Source organism: Haemaphysalis longicornis, unplaced genomic scaffold (genome assembly GCF_048455015.1).
Source record: "Haemaphysalis longicornis isolate Haplotype H1 unplaced genomic scaffold, Haemaphysalis longicornis Haplotype H1 scaffold_13, whole genome shotgun sequence".
Taxonomy (NCBI): Eukaryota; Metazoa; Arthropoda; class Arachnida; order Ixodida; family Ixodidae; genus Haemaphysalis; species Haemaphysalis longicornis.
Genome location: NW_027526233.1, coordinates 94,768,457 through 94,787,841, shown reverse-complemented (window position 1 = coordinate 94,787,841; position 19,385 = coordinate 94,768,457). Strand labels below are relative to the sequence as shown.

General features: G+C 44.8%; 1 long non-coding RNA gene across 1 annotated transcript; it reads right to left on the bottom strand.

The window, feature by feature from the left end:
- Positions 1 to 212: 212 nt before the first annotated feature.
- Positions 213 to 18,533, bottom strand: LOC144164148 (uncharacterized). Its single transcript, XR_013321076.1, has 4 exons — positions 18,386 to 18,533; positions 8,523 to 8,590; positions 5,212 to 5,298; positions 213 to 380 (listed from the first exon to the last, which is right to left on the bottom strand). It is a non-coding gene; the product is annotated as an uncharacterized LOC144164148 (long non-coding RNA).
- Between the last annotated feature and the right edge of the window lie 852 nt (positions 18,534 to 19,385).

The window sequence follows — 19,385 nt, the reverse complement described above, 5'->3', positions numbered from 1 at the left end:
TAAGAAAGGTGGTGTTCACACCAGGTTTATACGGCTGTGAGGAGGACAATGGAGGAGAGACGCGGATGAGCAGTGGAGGTGTGGACGCCGGCGCAACAACGTGGGACAAGGCTTGACCATAAGCCGCTTCGCATGTAATAAGTAAAATGATATAGACGGCACAGTTTATAAGGCATCCCCGGATGCCCAAACATGAGATCTTTATGGTGCGATTCAGTAATATGTAGTGTTTATCTTTTTTTAACCCGTCTTCTCGGCACTTGGCCCCTAACACGAGTTGCTGCCGGAGCTGGAATTACTGCCACAGGCTTTGTTGAACCCGTCCATGCAATCTTTTGGAATGTTGTTCAGCACCGATGCATCCACCATGAGTGTGCAAACTGAAAAGACACATGTACGGGCATTTTGTTTTATGGAAGGCATTGTATTTGGGCTCACATGCACACAAAGTATTGAGAAAGGGTCGGCAAAAGGGTTGAAAATATTCGACTTTTTTTGCGACGACACAAAAAGCGGAAAATATAAGCCCGAATTCCAGTTTACACAACATGTGCATCTTGAAGGCACATGGTAATTATCAGACAAATAAATAAACGTCGCACCTTATTAACAACATGTATTTATACACTCGCAGTATTGAATTAGGTTACTGTGGCAGTGCCAGGAACAGTGTGCATTCCATGTACATACGTATTCGTTATTGTGATACCGCTTAGAAACACATGTAGCTTTGTTATTCATAAAAAATCAAGGCGTACCTTAAGGTTTTTTTCCACGGCGTACATTATTTGTGCGCTCGAAAAGGCAGAAATGTTTTGTCTGTGCAATATAAGTATGTATGCTCGTTGAAAAAAATCAGTGCCCCTCGTGACACTCCATAGTCTCAGTACGTGGACTCCTATGATTCCTTTTTTTTCTATTTGTCTCTATTGTAGGCGAAAAGGTACTTCCGGGCAATGAGGGGCGCCGTAGTGGAGCACCCTTGAGTGGTTTTAAAAACTTGAAATTCCCAACCGGCGCCAATATATCGACACACGGGCGTTTGGATTCCGCTAGAATAGTGCACACGCTCCCGGCGGCAGGAATCGAACCTCACTGCTTGTTCAGAGGAGAACAACGACTTAGCCAAGGAGCCACTGGGGAAGGTAATTGAGAAGTGACATCGTCATGTCTGAGCGACACAATATAACGGGACAAGAGATTCGGACAGTTGCAGTTTGATTGTATAGAAAAGGACACAGGGGTTACAGGTTTCTCGTCTCGACGTCAGGACGGCGGTGCTACTACACACAATGGAGGGCTTATGTTTGACAAAATTAGTTTAGTGATATATATCTTTAAAAACCTATCTAAAACTAATGAGCCCACATTTACCTTGAAGCGGATGTTCAGCCTAGTTTTCAGGAGGAACACAAATTATAATTTATGATAAGTATCAGTAGTGTGCAAAACTATTTTCAAGAACCTCTTAAAGAACGTTGCAAACGTCCACTTAAGTTAGGTGCAACGGCAGATGTGTATACCTAAACCGGGCAATCTGAGGTGTGCCCAATTTATGGTTTTATAATTTCTTGTATGCTCTTTTTCAAAAGACAATAGTATATATTCAGCTGCTTCAACCTTGGAAGGTTCGTCGGTCTGTGTGTTCCTTTCATCCGCCTCCTACCAAACTTTTACTGGACTCGCATGAGGAGTTCAAAGAGGCCAAGCATTTCTAATCCACTTATTGTGTAAACACACTTCCGATATTCTACATTTTAGAAAAAAAGAAAACATTTCGTATATCTGGGGTAAAATATTGAGGTATATTTCGTACTCGGCAGTGTTTGAAATAAAAAGATTTGGTTGCATGATATTTGCAATAGCAAACACAGAACGTGCGTTTAAAACAAAGTTTGGGCTAAAAATACACAACGTGCTCCCACGAAAGGCTCAGACCTTTTTGCACCATTCAAAATCTGGCAGGAACTGGAAATTCCTGTATATTGACTCACAAGAATGGAATATAATATAATTGAATTGAGCAAACCTCTACCATGTTTGTTGTGGGTGGAAGCGCAATGGGTATGAAAGAGTGCAAAAGTGTGCGGGAGAGAAAAGACATTACGCGGCAGGGGCAGAATCTTGCTCCAACTGCGATCAATTTGTCCCCAGAAACTCCTTGATCTCCTCTGCCCGCCTAACCTTCTGGCGCCCCCTGCTATGCTTGCCTTTTTAGAGATCCGATATGTTATCTTTAATGACCAACGGTTATCTTGTCTTCGCAATACATGCCCTTCCCACACCCATGCCATTTTAATTTTGTTTAATATGTCCTTAACACGTGTTTGTTTCCAGACCTACTCCACGGTCTTCTTGTACCTTAACGTTACGCCTATCAAATTCCGTTTAATTCCTCGCTGAGTCGTCTTCAATTTAGTTAAACGCTTTTATTGAGCCTCCAAGTTTCGGACTCGTAGATGAGTAACGTTAATATGCATCGTTATGCACTTTCATCTTCAGAGACTTTGGTAGGTTGCCATTCATTATCTGAGAATGCCTTCCGAATGCACTCCACCCCTTTCTTATCGTTCTAATTATCTCTGCCCCATGGTGGGATCCAGAGTCACGACGCGGCCTAACTATATACATCCGCTTACCACTTCAATTGCCTCGTGACAAATCTGATACCGCTGTGCTCAAGCGAGGCAATGGAGCATTACCTTAGTTTTCTACATATTGATTTTCAGGCCCACGATTCTAATCTGCTTGACCAGTGCGGAAATCATGCTTTGCAATTCGTCCCCAGATGTATTCTCCGTAGCCTCATGTACATTGACAACGGAGTATGCTTGTTGCCTCATCTCTGGCCTTTGGAAGCGTGCAGGTGGCTCAATCAGTTTGTTCCTTTTTGCTGTGTTTCACACGCCTGAATATTTATGTTGGAAATAAATGCGAAACCCCTCTGTCCGCCGACAACGCGTTATGCGGGAGTTTTGCTGTAAAAAAACGGTTAATCAAACAAACTTTAGGTTGCATGTCTCAAGAAACGACGAGGAGTTCAATGGCAATGCTGATGATGATTGGTTTCACATTTTTACCAATAAAAATAAAGCGCATGCCATGTTTGGCGAAATGTGAAGAAGAACATGGGGTGTATACATTCACTTCTTGCAACATTGCACGAGAATTTGAGAGTCGCGATTGTTAAGCACCGGACAGAAGTTTACATGCCCACGGAAGCAGAGTTTTGACGTTGGCCGCTCAATGCTTCCATTCTGCGTGGCGACTCCACCGCCCTGCCATAGCGTGTGATGAATTTTATTGCCAGCCGATCACGGTGTTTGTCTCGGTGTGGTTAGGGATGTTACAATCAGGTATGGTGAGAAAAGGGGAAATTATTCCCGCTAATTGGTGACTGTGATGTCGTACTTCAGATCTACTCCCTGCTATGATCTTGTTTATGTAGACGTTTCCACCATTAGATGTTCTCCTGGAACTGGTGAGTTTCAGCGAAGCTCCGCCAGGCTGTCTTGTATAGAATCTTTTCCTACATCGTTTTCGCTATTTTGCATTCAGCCAACCTGAAGCGCAAAGAATGCCTTGATAATCTGTTGCTTCGCATAGATTAACACTTTCCTCCATATAACGGTAACCCTACATCTGTGTTCTTTAATTCTGAATACTACGTTTTGCCGCCGTCAACCTGGCATAAACCGCTCCTAAGCTCGCCTTTCACCAGTACACTCACGGTAGGATTTCTACCGATCTGCTGCTGCTAGATTAGTTCTTGTGACATCTGCCAAGTTGGAAAGTGGGAAAATAGCGCCTAATATGTTTTTGTTTAGTTAGAAACAACAGTTGTTTAATATTCTGTGGTATCGCATGAAGGTTAATCTAACGGGCCCTCTATTTTCTCCATTATCTTGTCTAAGAGCACTGCCATCGCGTCCGTCTAGTTGTTCGCAACGCCTCCACACCTATGCTCATAACCAGTTGTGCCACAAACATCGCTGACTTTTTCTGGAAGGATCTCATATTTCATGAAGCACACAAGACCGTTCTTAACACACAGAGACCGCAACACCCCTTTAAGCCTTAAATGACATGAGCCGCTCCTCCTTATTTAACAGAAACACAACCAATCCTTTTATTAGCCACCCAACAATTTTACAAAGCGATTCGAGTGTTTCCGATGACCACCGATAATTGAATTTTACACTACATTTTTTTACCCTTTACTTAAGGTTTCCGTGAACATCAGAGACTTCTCCCACCTTTCTTCATTTTCATTTTGTCGCCGCCTTCTTTTTGGGCACTCTGCGTGCTACCAGCGTCCTGGTGTCCCAGTGCGTCTGTTGCCCCTTTCTTACCCGACAAAGCGCGCCATATTTCTCATGACAAGATTTGTGCAACGCAGCTGTCACAAAAGCTCCGCGTTGACTACTGCACAACCTGTAACCGTTTCAATGTGTTCCGTAATTTTAATAAGTTTCCGGCCGCCGTGTTGGGCTGTCGAAACAACATTCGTCTCACTGCGCAGAACAATCTTACGTACCCAACCGGTCACTCCCACTACCTCTCCAGTTGCTCCCGTTAACCTAGCCACTCCCTCTGCCGCATAAGTATTCGCTTGTTCATGTCTGCCATATGAAGTCCTATAACACTTGTTCCTTAATTCCGCCATTCACCATGCTGCTCCCAGTGCGCACCGCGACGCCTCCTCCCCATACCGAAAGTCATGGCCTATGTAGTTTCCCAGATTCGAAGTTCCCTGGTAAATTGTGCAAGTCTGTTATAATACTGGCACGAATTTCAGCTGGCTGAAGAGGAAGAAAAGGAGGGACAGTACTCACGAAATATTGACTCATTCCGACGACTATTCTTCGTTTAACTTTGCTTGAAATAAAAATAGCGCTATTCTGCCACGAGACAATACTAGTCTCTGAAGAATAATATAAAACTGCGTGGTTAAAATAACAGTGTATAAAAGCGCATATTTCGTTGCGTTTTATGTCATTAACCACGGCCACTTATTATGTTCCAGAAATTTTTTCTTTCGATGAGTGTAAGGCAATCCCGTAGTGGAGTAGTGTGTTTAGCAAACACACCAGAGGGATGAGCAAGCGCATTGACTTCCCGGTCACGTGGAAAGGGAATATTCAGCCCAACCAGCCAGCGAAATCAGGTTATTGATCTTCGAGGGCGCGTGATTACAATACACTTGCTTACTCTTGTCTAGGTAGTACTGAAAACCATAGACGATACAGCTTTTGTAGTCAGTATAGTCGTAGGATACTTGAAAAGTATGGCACGTATCTGATAATGAAAGAATAATAAATTACTTCAAATGCATATGTGCGTAGTACTCGCGTTATTATTTCTTTGGGCAAGGAATACACTGCAAAATGAAATATTTTTCAAACTTGGGGTTACGTATTTCCACGTTCTTAACAATGTCCAAAGAACGCGAAAGCATACGTCTTATATTTGGTCATCGATGGCGGTGTGGCTCTATATTGTGTTATATAGTGAAACTTCAGCGATTACCATGTTGTTAAAATTTGGAATGGAAAACTGAATACACCGCATTTATTGCATCATTAAGCCCGGTACACGCAGTTTTTGTAGATTGCGTTCCGCAGGCGGTCTCTGTTGCTGCCCTGTCGAATAGCAATGCATGCTGACATTATACCAGGTCAGCGGAATGTAAATGTTTCCAGCAGCACCGGCAAGCCAGCTGTGACACAGAAGAGTCACTTTTGTGCGTAGCCAGGCCTTCGACCCCACCTCAAGCCTGAATTGTTACGATTAGCGAAGTTTACCATTCCTACATTCATGCGGCCTGCGCATCCTAGAAATTAACTTAGTTATCACTGCGTAAGCAAAGCAAACTGGTAGCAGAAGCAGCAAAAACAAAAAGGGGTTGCAAGAAAGAAACGCAAATGCTTGCGGAGTTGTTAAATAACTAACTAACTAACTAACTAACTAACTGACTGACTGACTGACTGACTGACTGGCTGCAACGGCTTACTTGCACGAATGCTTTGCTCTGTGGACAGTCAATGCACTCGCCATTTGTACAAGTGCGGCACGCACACACACAGCTGGCTGGCGCCGCATCTTGTCAAAGTGCTACGAGTTGTGCCGCGCCTCCACCAGATGGCACCACGGGTCCCGCGACCGAGAGAAGACGCAGTGAAACATCCCCCTCGCGAGGGGCACGATCAAATGCAGAGCATTTCCGGGGACGCACGACGTTAAGTAGTTTGCGTTACGTTAATGTTGTTGCACTTGTGGCAACTGCTGACGAGAGAGCGCTCGTCAGCAGTAATTTAAATGAGTCAACGATATAAGGCGCGTTCGTAGCGTCCCATTCTGTGTCGGCTTTGTGGCGCAGTGGATAGAGCACCATGTGCATTGCGTTCCACCCGCAGGGTCGAGGGATCGAAACCGGGCGCCGGATAGTATTTTTTTTATATAGTAGGGACAACGACGGTGCGGACTACGGACGTCAACGCGGGTGGTATCGTGAGGTACTGAAATGCTCTGCATATACAAACAAACTGTAAAAAAGTACACGTATTCAAAGGGTGTAGCACGCAGGAAACAAAAAAAGTTGTCTGACCGAGAATAAATAAGTTAAAGCACTGAATCCTGTATACGCAAAATATTTCAATAGCCTTGATAGGGCAATTTCCTTTTAGTAATATATTTCTCAGGTTTTTATAGACTTTCCTGAGGTTTTTTAAGTCGTTCTTGTAACTGGCAATTTTGTATGTTATTTACAGTTTAACCGAAAATTGGGCGCCAATATGCTTGCTCCACAGCAAATGCCATCGAAAGATGGCGGTCGTGTGCCGCAGGTTTTTTCGTGGCGTTTCAATTATTCCTTCGATCTAAGTGTGGATGCTTAATGGTTCAAAACGTCCGTTGACAGTGGGAACTAGAACAGCATTGCTTTTTTTCGAAATCGTTTTAATTAGGCCATTAAATTTGATTTTCTCACCAATGTTGATATGCAGGAGCGGAAGGCGACAAGTGGTTTTAGTAACTATTAGGGTTTGTACGAGCAGTACTAGGGTGTCTACTACCATACCTCAATTCTTATTTCCCAATATGCAGATTGTTCTCATTGGCAGCTGAATGCACTTTCGCATATCAAGGATTCGCGTGTGCATGAACCGTTACATTTTACTCGTAGGCCGACGGTTTCAATGCGGTTCACGATTGGGCTATTCTCTCATACTGGTATTATTTCCAGCTGAACAATCACGGCCCTCGTTACAGCGAACCTGTTTAGCAAATAGTAATTTTTTCGTTTCCACAGTTAACAATATTACTAAATCGACCAGCTCGATCAGGTGAACGCGGACCTCGCTGTGACCGCCTTGCAGTTAACAAAACCTAGAAAATGCCTAGCGCTTGTGTGAGCGTGCCTCGCAATGACTGCACGCCGTCCCCGGCTCGCGTTTGTCAAGCCAAGCCTACCCACTCAGGGATATGTGCCAGGATTGGCCAAAACATGGCTGCGTTTGCGGTAATCGCGCAACACTTGCTCGCAACGAGAAATACTCCAGCGTTCGCCGTTATCATGCCAACAATTTCTTGGAATGAGAAACACACGCCAGAGCACGCGCCCCTTCAAGAAGATGTTTCCAAAAAATGAAATAAGCTCACAGTCATAGTAACAACGATTTCGTAAAGGTCATCGCAATAGCGACGAACAAACAAATCGGCTGCAACGTGGACTTAAACCTTCCTGTTGGTCGTAAAGGCTGCGTTCAGCTTTGCTACCTTCAAGTCTTCCGTATTAATGTGAGCCTCCTTCATTTTTTTTTACTAATACGCTCTGCCATGACAACTAAAATATACACCCTGTCTGTATTTCCGGCCCTTCAAACATATACGACAAATCTCTTTTATGACGTACGTAATATTTATAGCTAACAGGACGTCGTCAAGCATCATTTTTCTGGAACCATTATTTAGGGCTATTTCGATGAGGTGAGTGAAGGGAAACCGCACAATGCGCGCATATACATATACAGGTATGCGAAAACGTTTTGCTTGCATAGCCTGTGAGTGAACAAAAAACGCCTATTTTGTTTACGTAGTACCTTAATGCAAAATTTCAAATACTGCATAAATTGAAAGCTGGTATGTATCGCTGGGACTCGATTCAAAAGGTGTAGCTGCAGCTGACAATGAATATATCAGGTCCCTTGTGACCGCCAGGATTATCAGATTATATCATTTAAACACGAAGCCAATTAAAGTCAATGATGTCAATAAGTTGTTCAGGCTCAACTGCCAAGGTATTTTTATAACAGCACACTTGCCGATTGTATTCAGTGCCTGTTGTTACCTAGCTATTCTAGTAAACATTGCTTTTATAATTACCACACTTTGCCAGGAGATTGTGCAGATGTATTTCGCGCTCCTATATCGGGAAACGTCTTTTTCGTAAAAATGCCAATACCTAATATAGAAAAAATTTAACCACTGGCTGCATGAAAATGTTTCTAAACTGAGCTGCGTACCTCCGTCGATAGTGTACGTAGCCATGTCCGGAGTAGCACCAAATTTGATGTCAAAGGTAGCCGTTTTTCTGCAAAGAAATTCACCATACAAATTACATCTATCGACTCTTCGTTTTTAAGCCAAATTTTTAATAACATAATTTTGGATGTGTATGCTAAATGACTCAGGTGTACGCCGTAAAAAGGAGTTAAGAGAGATCCATTACCACAACACTGCACCAGGTGATGACAGTGATTCACAGAAAGCGGCATTATGTCTTTATTGTGGCGCTTCGTGGTTGTAATAAAAAAACGCGCTATCTTGTATCATGCCTAGTCTGTACATTTGTGAACGGTCTTTCTTTAAGAATACGTTATTGTAGCCTGCTTAAAATGGCGGCACATTTTTCTGGAGGCGTCGAAAATATAGCTTTGTACCTGTTTTACGCGACCTAAATGGCTCCTTCAGTATGTACAACCATGCATGATATAAGTAAACGTTGAAGTCAGTTTGTGCTTGTGGGGTCTGAAGGACCCGCCGCGGCGGATTAGTGGCTAAGACGTTGCGGTACCGAGCACGAGGTTGCGGGTTCGATTCCTGGCCGCGGCGAAAGCAAAAACTCCGAGGCGGAAAGCAAAAACGCCCGTGTGTACGAGATTTCAGCGCAAGTTAAAGTTCCGCTGGCAATCAAAGTTATCTACAAGGCGGAAATAAACATTCTTATTCTATTCTATTTCGAAAGCCCCAAATACGGCGCGCCTCATTGCCTCGTTGCGTCAACGCGTTAAACCCTACAATAAAAAAAATGAAGTCTGAAGGTTTGCAATGTAGAGAAAAAGTTTCGTACATAGTTCTTAGTTGCCGGTGTCATGCATTAAGAGGGATTTCGTCGTTTGAATTCAACGAAAGACTATAAAAATAGCAATAGCAACACGAAAGGCGGTATTTCTTGTTTTAGAATAGTTTGTAGGAAGAATCACGGTGTAAGATATATTATTAGGTGAGGACACAGCTTACAAAACGAACGCGTGCTCTTCGTTTTGATAAAGACGCCAAACTGGCACCGCTGAGACCGTTGATTGCAGCGCCCTCCAGCGGCAGAGAAAAGAAGCTGCCCGAGCGCCGCCCACTCGGAGGTGTTCGGATCCCTTCGGCTCCTTGTCGGGCCTTCTCGGCAGCTTCCGTAACCGGTCGTCTGCTCGATTTCTACTCGCCGCAGCTTGGCTGGTTCCGCCGGCCGGGGGTGCAGACGATAATTTGAAGAAAGCCGTGCGGAAGCCTTTGCGCTCGCCCCAGTGTTTCAACGTGTTCTAAGCATGAGTTTTGAGTCGGTAACAACCAAAAGAAGGTATAAAACCCGAAACCAAAGGGAATGTGTGCCGCGGTAGCCGTTGAGCGCTCACAGAAATGACATTTTATGCTGCGCTTTTTATGCTTGCGCAAACAAGAAATGGGGCACAAATGTTTTATTGAGTACGTGCTGCAACGGATGGCAAGAAAACGTGACAGTAATTAACGTTACCTGCGATCATAAACGAGAGAGAGAGAGAGACTCTTTATTACAGAGAAAACAGAGAGGTTTGCCAGCATGAATTCGCTGACATGCTACTCTGCGGGGAAGGGGGGAGAAGGAAACAAAGGAAGAAGGGAGAAGAAGAAGAGTAGGAGGCAAAAGATAAGAATAAAAAAAGAATAAAAATTAAAAATGAATAGAGTCCTGTTTAAGGGCACTGAGTAAAAAACTTGACTGCACATGCTATGGAGATGGCTACAGTGTTGTAGCGACGCCAATGTCCTCGAGGTACTCAACTAATGCAGACAGGGCTTTGCGCTGGGAGGATGGTGAGTGGAATGGTCCAAGCATCAATCTTAGTGTTATTGGTACAGGTTGGAGACATTCAATTCTTTGCTGTAAACGGGCCCTTGATTCAGCATAAGCAGAGCACTCTAGTAGTATATGTTCGATGGTTTGGGGTGAGCCACAGTTGTCACAGTATGGGTTGGAAGTCTGGCCTATACGATGAAGGAACGAATTTGTAAGCGCTGCATTGAGGCGCAGTCGATGGTACAGTGTCTCCAGTCGGCGAGGTAGTCGTTCCGGCAGCCTCATTCTCATGTACGGGTCTTTGCAATATAGAAAGGCCTGATGAAACTCCGGAAGGGACCATAAGCGGTTTCTCTCAGCCAAAAGTAGTCATAGCTCCGGCATCATTTTTCGTGAAAAAAATCCTTCTCTGTGTTCTCAATTCTAGGCCCCTGCGGGCAGCCTCATCCGCTTTCTGGTTACCCAATATGCCACAGTGGCCTGGGAGCCACTGTAGTGTCACACGATGTCCAGAGACGAACGCGAGATGGTGGAGATACTTCACTTCTCGCTGGGCATGTTCATGAAGGCTGAAACAGCTAGCGCGTTGCAGGGTCTGAAGAGCTGCCCTCGAATCGCAAAAAATGGTCCACTGTGTCGACGGCTGGCGAAGAATGTATCGGATGGCTTCTTTTATCCCATGAAGCTCAGCCGACGTAGGCGAAGTCGGTCGCTCAAGGCGGTATGACAGGGCTTTCCCAGCTGATGGAATAAAAATTCCTGATGAAATGCACTCAGATGTTGCCGACCCATCAGTAAAAATGTGAGTTGTTGCAGTGTAAAATTTGTTAATGTGTGCGAGTGTCATCTGAAGTAGGCTGATTTGAGGCATTTGCTTTTTTGAATCAATTCCAGGTATAAATGTTTTTATCCGAAGGGGCGACAGAGTCCAGGGCGGGAATCCCAGGGGCATTGTCTGCGGTGCTTGAGTTGGAATTTGAGCTTTAATAGCCCTGATTGCTTGCCCAAAGCTGGAATTGCTTCGATCTGCGATATGAGCCAACGAATGCGTTCTTGTATGTAACCTGTGCCTCAAATGAATTCGTAGTGTTTCTTGAAGTCGTAACACGTCTAAGGGCAGGCAGCCGGCTTCAGCAATTGTCCCAGAACGCGACGATCCTTTAGGAAGGCCGAGGCACTTCCTGAGACAGTTATTCCTCGCCGCTTCAAGCTGTCTTTTGCTTGTAGGGGACAGCTGCTGCAGGACAGGGAGGCTGTAGCGCAACACGCCGTCAACATACGCCTTGAAGAGAAGCACCATGGAACGACCATCGCTGCCCCAGCAATGCCAGCAAGATATCCAATAATTTGGGATGCCGTGGAAAGTCGCATACGTAGTCTCTTTACTTCAGGAGCCCAGGAGAGGTTTCTGTCGATTGTAACACCAAGATACCTTTGGGTACGGACGTATTTCAAGGGCCGGCCACCGATGATTAAAGGATATCTATCTATGCTCTTACGGGTGAAGGCCATAGCGCTGCTTTTTTCTGGGGAGAGATGAAGTCCTTTAGGCTGTTCTGATATTTTTGCATGTGACGTCTGGAGCTTCTGTTACGTAACTAGACGTGATCTCGAAGCACTCCAAATGCAGATATCGTCCGCGTACAGAGTTATCTTGACCCTACGGGGGAGAACACGCTTCAGGTGAATGAGCACGATATTGAATAGTAAATGACTTAATACAGCTCCTTCAGGTACCCCTCTTCTTACTTCATAACATGGTGTTGGCCCTTCTTCTGTGCACATGAAAAGTTTTCTTCCTTCAAGATAGCTTGAAATCCATGCGTATAATCTTCCGCCTAAGCCAAGTGAAAGAAGGGATGCTAGAATTGCATCGTGATATACGGAGTCGAAGGCTGATTTAATATTTAAAAACACCGCAATTGGTATGTGTCCGCAATTTAGTTCCTCTTCCAAAGACGATACGAGGGTAATAATGCTGTCAATAGCCGATCGGTTCTGTCGAAATCCATTCATTTGAGGTGGGTACAGTTTTTTAGTTTCCATGTACCAAGTCATTCTTTTGAAGATCATCTTTTCCATGAATTTCCCAACACAGCTAAGTAAGGCTATCGGTCGAAACGAGTCGTAACGTGTTGGTGATTTTCCAGGCTTTAAGATAGAAATAATTTTCGCTAATTTCCAATCAGACGGGACGGTACCATGCAGCCACGTTGCGTTGTAATACTCCAGAAGACGCAGGCGGGAGTGCTCGGATAGATGCGAGATTGCCTCATAAGTGATTTCGTCGTAACCAGGAGAAGACCGTTTCTTGACGTCAGAAATCGCTGCATTGAGCTCCTGTATCGAGAATGGCAGGTCCAAGGCAGGTAAGGCAGCTGCCGGTGGCGCAGAAGGGTTGGAGTGTGCGCGTATCTGAGTAGATGAGCTTGCAGACAGGAGCTTGCAGTATTCGTTAGCTGCTTCCTTCTGGGAAATGTTTTCGTGCAACGACAGCGCGCTGAATGGGTGTAGCTGCGGTATATGGGTACGCATTCCCTTTACAACGCGCCAAATGTGCGATGACGGCTTGTGAACATCTAATTTTGCACAAAAATCTTTCCATTGCTGCCTGCTCAACTTTTCCAGATGGCGTCTTACATGTCTATATGCCCTGCGAGCTTGTTGCAGGTCTTCTAAAGTTTTCGTGCGACGCGCCTTCCGCTCCGCACGCCTGCGAATGGCTCGTAAACGCTCATACTCCCCATCTGTCTTGATGTTTGAACACCTTCGTGTGACACACGTTGATTCCCTGAGACATCGAGCCATGAAGGGAATGAGGTCGTCATCTGAAGTCGCTGCAGTGATCCTCAGGTCCACGCTCTGTTCATAAGCATCCCAGTTTGTGCACTTTACCTTCCTTCCCAATCGGAGTGCATCTTTCTCGAGATAGGATAGTAGAACTGGGAAGTGGTCGCTCCCCCTCGTTTCCAGGTCTGTGCACCAGGAAAATTTTTGAGCGATGCAGCTTGATACGAAAGAAACGTCAATACAGCTGCTCAGTGTCGCGTTTTTCATGTATGTGATGCTGCCATCATTATTGGGCCCAATATAGTTTCTGATAAGCAGTTCCGCTAATTTCGTTCCGCGGGCACTTGAATGTGCGCTACCCCAGATCTCATGGTGCGCGTTGAAGTCACCGCAGATTAGGTAAGGCGGGGCCGTGCTAGTGAGAATGCTTTGTAGCCTCGAGGCGTCAAAGGCATTGCCTGGCTCTATGTAGGCAGCAATAAAAGTAAATTGCTGTCTTCCAATCATGGTTTTGGCACAAACATATTCTTCAGTTTCATGAGCAGGCACAGCGACTCTGGCTACTGGCAAATCATTGCGGACACCAATAAAAAGACGACTGATGCCGTTCGAGCGTTGAGAATGCAGCAAATTGTAGTTTTTTAACTTAAAGTCATCCTCAAAACGAGACTCAGATATTACAATAAATGGAAATCGATATGTACGCACAAGTTGGCGAAAATCGGCAAGTTTTGAGCGTAGACCGCTAGCGTTCCATTGGAAAATTGTACAGGTCTTGAGAGTTTCGTTGATGAGCGGTTTCGGGGAAGGGGTGTCCGATGAAGTCAGCTTCTGTGTACTCCGGACCCATATCGCGAAGTTGAAGACGCAGCCACGAGAGGTTCCAGGGACAAGACGGCTTCAACTTCAGGGATATGTCCATACGAGGGATGGGCACGCCCTGATTGCTGCGAACAGCATTGGGATCAGCATACCGGTGATATCGGCCTGCGTGGGCTGACCTGTCGTCCGTTCCTGTTCTTTGCGGGGACGTCGAGTTGGTGGGGAGGCTGCGGTTGCGCGAAAGGGTTCTTTTTGGTGCTTTGAGGGGATGTACTACTGAATGTTGAAGAGGTGCGCGCTCGCAAACGATGCAGTGCCGTCTACTTTACCGTGGGTACAGCCCCCCAAGCTACTCCGTACAAGCAGCGGCAAAAGAAAGCGTCCGCTGCCGGAACAACGCCCCCACATACAAGGAAAGTAGGCAGTTGGTGAAATGGATTCTAGTGGTGTGAGGTTGTTAAATGCAAGCCCGAGCTCCTCGGCGAGAGTTTTGTTCTCCGGATCAGGCGATTCCATGACTATAGGGCTGCGGGTGCACTAGGTTTTACTAGTATTTTTAAAATGGCCGCCGTCTCGATCGACTCCCGCGTGTGGGTGCTATATAGAGTCGACATACTAAGTATCTGTTTCATGGACCGGCTCTATGACGCCATTGTACACGTCACGGAATGTTCAATTTTAGCGGGAGATTTAAAATTTTGGCTTAAATTGCCTTATTTCTCAGTGAATAAAGCATCATTTGCTTCCGGGAAAGCGCTTCGGGTACTATGAAACACCTAATATTTCGAATAAAACAAACTTTTGTTTTCTCTTCATGGCTCCTTTAAGAGCTCAATATCGGTTCTGCAGCGCGATCCTGAATTCTTCTGCTTTACGTCTTACTGTTAGCTCATTTCTCGGCTTCTTTTCTACTAGCTTGTTCCGGTCCCTCCTCAAATCTAGCGTAATTCGAGATCTTACCATACGGTGGTCCCTACACTTTACCCTTCCGAGCACTTCCACATCCTGCACGACGCTAGGGTTATCGCATAATATGAAGCCTATTTCATTTTTATGCTCCCCATTCGGGCTCCTCCAGGTCCACTTCCGACTCTCCCGTTTACAGAAGAAAGTATTCATTATACGTAGGTTATTCCGTTCTGCAAACTCAACCAGTAGGTCCCCCCTGCTATTTCTACAGCCCAGACCATAGTTCCCAACTGCCTTGTCTCCAGCCTAATTCTTGCCTACTTTAGCATCGAAGTCTCCCAAACTACGGTATACTGTGTTTTTACTTTCGCCATTGCCGATTCCACATCATCATAGAAGCGTTCGACTACTTGGTCGTCGTAGCTGGATGTGGGCGCGTAGCCCTGCACCACCTTGACCTTGTACCTCTTATTGAGCCTAATTACAAGACCTGCTGCCCTTTCGTTAATGCTATAGTATTATTCTATGTTGCCAGCTATGCTTTGTGTTGCCAGCTAGTACAAATACATATAGCATAAAATGCATTGAAGCGTTGAGAGCTGTCATCACCGCCTTAATTCGGGGCACTTTTTTCAGCGTATCTGCGTGAGTCAAATATCGAAATCGCTTTGAACCACTTGCAATGCGTAGGGCACTTTACCTACTACACATAGGTTTTGTCCAGGTGCGTCTACCGCTATCCCCCCAATTACCTGCAGTTACCACTCGGCAGGAAGTCGCGAAGAAGCGTCTTCTCGCCCCACCCGTTCCTAAGGGCGCCAAGGGCGAAAAAAGAAAATCTTTGCACTATGTCGCCTACGGTGGAAAAAGAAGGGTAATTCTCAAGGATATAAAACACTGGCGGAGTAGCAGTAGGCGTTCCTTCGTCGTTCCGACGGAGTATAGGGCAATCACACAAGTTGGCTTTGAAGGGGTGCCATAGGGACCGCCAGAGCACTGTTTATGCGCACACCATTTAAATGTTGAAATAATATTCTGTTTTTTAGGTAGAAGCAGTTCAAAAATCCAGCTGGAACTGGCCACAAAATCCTCAGCGAGGTGAAACGTTGCCGTCCTACCATTGAGCCGACACCCCACAAAGAAGAAAATCGACGAGCAGATAGACTGCAAAATTTGCCGGGCATTTACTCAGCTTGCTGCGAATGTCTCCGAATTACGATAGTTTTCAGCCGTCCTTTACTCGCAAATCCCTCTTTTTTAGCGCCACCGAACACACAAGCTCGTTCTCTTAAGTGTAGCACATCTAACAGTTAACCCAGAGATATACTGAAGCCAATACACTTTCACCTTGTTCCACTGCTCAAGTGCCACTTATTGTAACATTTAAACCTCTTGGACTTAGAATGCCGCGTCGAATTCCAGGCTTATGCGAGACCCCTTTTAGTTCTGTTGGAAGAAAACAAGGTTTTGAAGAGGTTTTTGTATTCGCTATGACAAAAATCTTGCCAGTATCTATTCCCAATAAAACCAATAAAAGTATACGGATAGTACTTTTATGTACTGAAGATTGCCTCCAAAATCCAGGCAATCTTTTTGTTCAATAATATCGACAAGAAGTACACCACGCCCCGCTTTTAGTAGTTTAGAAACAAATATGTATATAAATTTGTTGTTATTAAATGTTTTATTTAAAAAGGAAGGCTGGAGGCCTTGTTGGGGAGTTAGGAGGGGAGGATTCATGAATCAAGGGGTTTCTAATAAAATTGTGGTCGTCGGCCGATGGCATGAGGTTTTTTTCACAGGACGCTTGTACAGCATAAAATAGTCAGCTCCAGGTCATCGCGGTATATGTCGTGCTAGGCCACTCTCACTTACGAACTATGGGTTTCATTGATTGGCTGCAGGGTTTAACGCAGCGACCCTACACAGGCGATGAGGCGCGCCATAGAGGAGGGCTCCAGATAAATTTTGACCAATTGGGTATTTTTAACATGCGCCCAAATCTTGAACACACGGGCGTTTTTGCTTTTCGCCTTCATCCAAAAAGTGGCAGCCGCAGCCAGAAATCGACCCCGCGTCCTTGTGATCAGCATTACTGGAAGAATATATGATAAGGTTGTTGTTGTGTCATCAAATTGTGTCATCAGTGGAACTGCCGAACCTGAGCAGAAGGTTCGGCAGTTCCACTGTAGGGCCGTGAGGGTTGCGGGAGTGATCGTTTGTGTTGTGGTTGAACTTTTCTTGGGGGTTCTGGGATGAATTCCGGAGACTACAGAAATTTATGGACTCTTTGGAGAAGCACTCTAATTTCGTTGAGTTGTGGGGCGAAATATTCTTACATGCGACGGCCGTCTATCAATCCAACATGCTGTTCTTGATGGATCTCCATGAGAATTGTTTGCAACGTCTGGGTCATCCGAGGATCATTTTTGGCCTAGAATTAGGGGTTAGCTTAGAGCTGGGGGCTGTGAACCATGCCAAAGATTGTTTTGAAGAGGGTTATTTGAGTGGTTCATCTCTGGAACATGCGCTCGCTTGAGCTCAGCAATTTCAGATTTATGTTGCTGAATTTCTGTACGAAGAGAATTCGACTGAAGTATGATAGGGGTAAGTTTAGGGTTTGGTCAACGGTCTTGAGTATATTTCTTGTTTCGTTTAAAGGGGCTGTAAGTGGAGGGAAATCCATTTTTTTGGTGGCGTTCTTGACATGGTAAACCCATGAGATTGCTTGAGCTCTATATTTGGCAGGAGAGCTCTGGGTTGTCTGGTGAACGCATCCACGGCCGGTTGGGTTCAAAGGAATGTGAACGAACTCATCACTGACCACGGAGTAGTAAATAGTCGGGCCACAGTCGTCTTATTCTGGGCTCATTTTGCCGAATAAGCGATGCACGGTTTGAAAAGAGCAGCACTTTGCAATATGGCTAATGTTAAAACTATGAAAGCAAAACATTGGCGATGTTGATATGCGGAGAGTTTCACAATGGCCATATAGTATTTTATCCCATACGAGAATTGCTTAACCTTTTCACAGCGTGGTTGCATCGAGGGAGAGACCGACTGAAGACATACAATCATACATACAGGCAAACAAAAATCATCCGTTTGAATTACCCCATGAAAAGCTTCATCTTTGAAATCTCACATCTTCATGTAGTTACCTTCGATAGAAATGCTTCGCATGTCCGTGATATCGCTCAGAGAAACAGAAACTTGGTTATAATCTTTGACGAAAAATTCAGTGCAACATGATGAAATGTGAACACTAAAGAATACAGCAATGAAGTTATAATAATTCAGGCGCCGTCTCGACGTGGTCTTGAATGTATGATGAAAGTAAAGTACGGTGAGCAAGCATCCGTTCCTTGTTGTTTCCCTTGCATGCTCATTGTGCCGCTATGTTTACATAGGCTAGCTCGCCGTCCTTCTGCATACCTGCCTTCTTCCCTGGATCTTTTAGTTTAGAACTGCTCGGACACTTATTCATGACATGTGCATACCCTTACGAGAACCTGCAGTACATATCTACGATCTTACCTTAGAAGCGTCGGCGGTCCTTGAAGTGTCCTCACGTAGGTGGCCTCTCTGGTCGTCTCATTGTAACGAGTTCGGGTAGAGTTGAAACATTGGTAAAGGGGACATGTGCTCGAGCCACGGACTGCGACTAAGTTGGGCAGTTTACCAAGGGCCTGCGTAGTACAAATAAAAGTACAGTGTGCATAGACGCGTTTCACAGATGGCTTGAGATGTTCGCATCTTTTATATTCAACATTCTCGGTGGTTCCTTTTCTGTGGTTTAATGCTTGAATTTAAGTCAGATAGTAAAAGCGTCTGAGTAAGTCAATCATTATACTACCTCTTTTTTATCATACAGTAGTCATGTTTTGCGGTTGCTGCCACGAGTGGTATTTTATAAGTTTGCGACAGAGCCATTCAAAGAAGAAGAAAAAAAAACATGCAACACATTTAGTAAAGTAATATCGGGGTAATGCTCATTTTCTTTATGCGAAGTGACTCCAAATTCTAGTCTCTTCATTTTGTGGACTATGAATAGTTCATTTTAGGCAAATGTCTGGATATCTCTGACAACGGTTTATTTGAGGTAAGGGTGACTGTATTGGTGGTTTATATTTCAATTTTGATGTTATTGCGTTCCCGATTATGTTTTAAACGTTTAAAAAAAAGTGTATAATGAGAGTATTCATTCTAACATTTGATAATATGGGGTCATATTCCAGTCCATACCCGGAGCTAAAGAGAGTAAATAGCACAATATCTAAACCAGAGTTGCCAGCGAGGCAGCAAGAATTGTCCAAAACATATTTTTTCTCCAACCGAGCGTTATACACTAATGCTGGTAGCAGTGCCCTTGTGCAAATGGTGCAATGTCGTTGATATGGTGAAATGAAAAGAGATGTAATTGCGTTGTTGTAAGACTTAAAGAAACTACCATTTTTGCGAATTCCACAGAAGTAGCAATGACCTTTACGTTACCAAGAGAACAAAATACCCCATGAATGTTGCTTTGTGGCTGGAA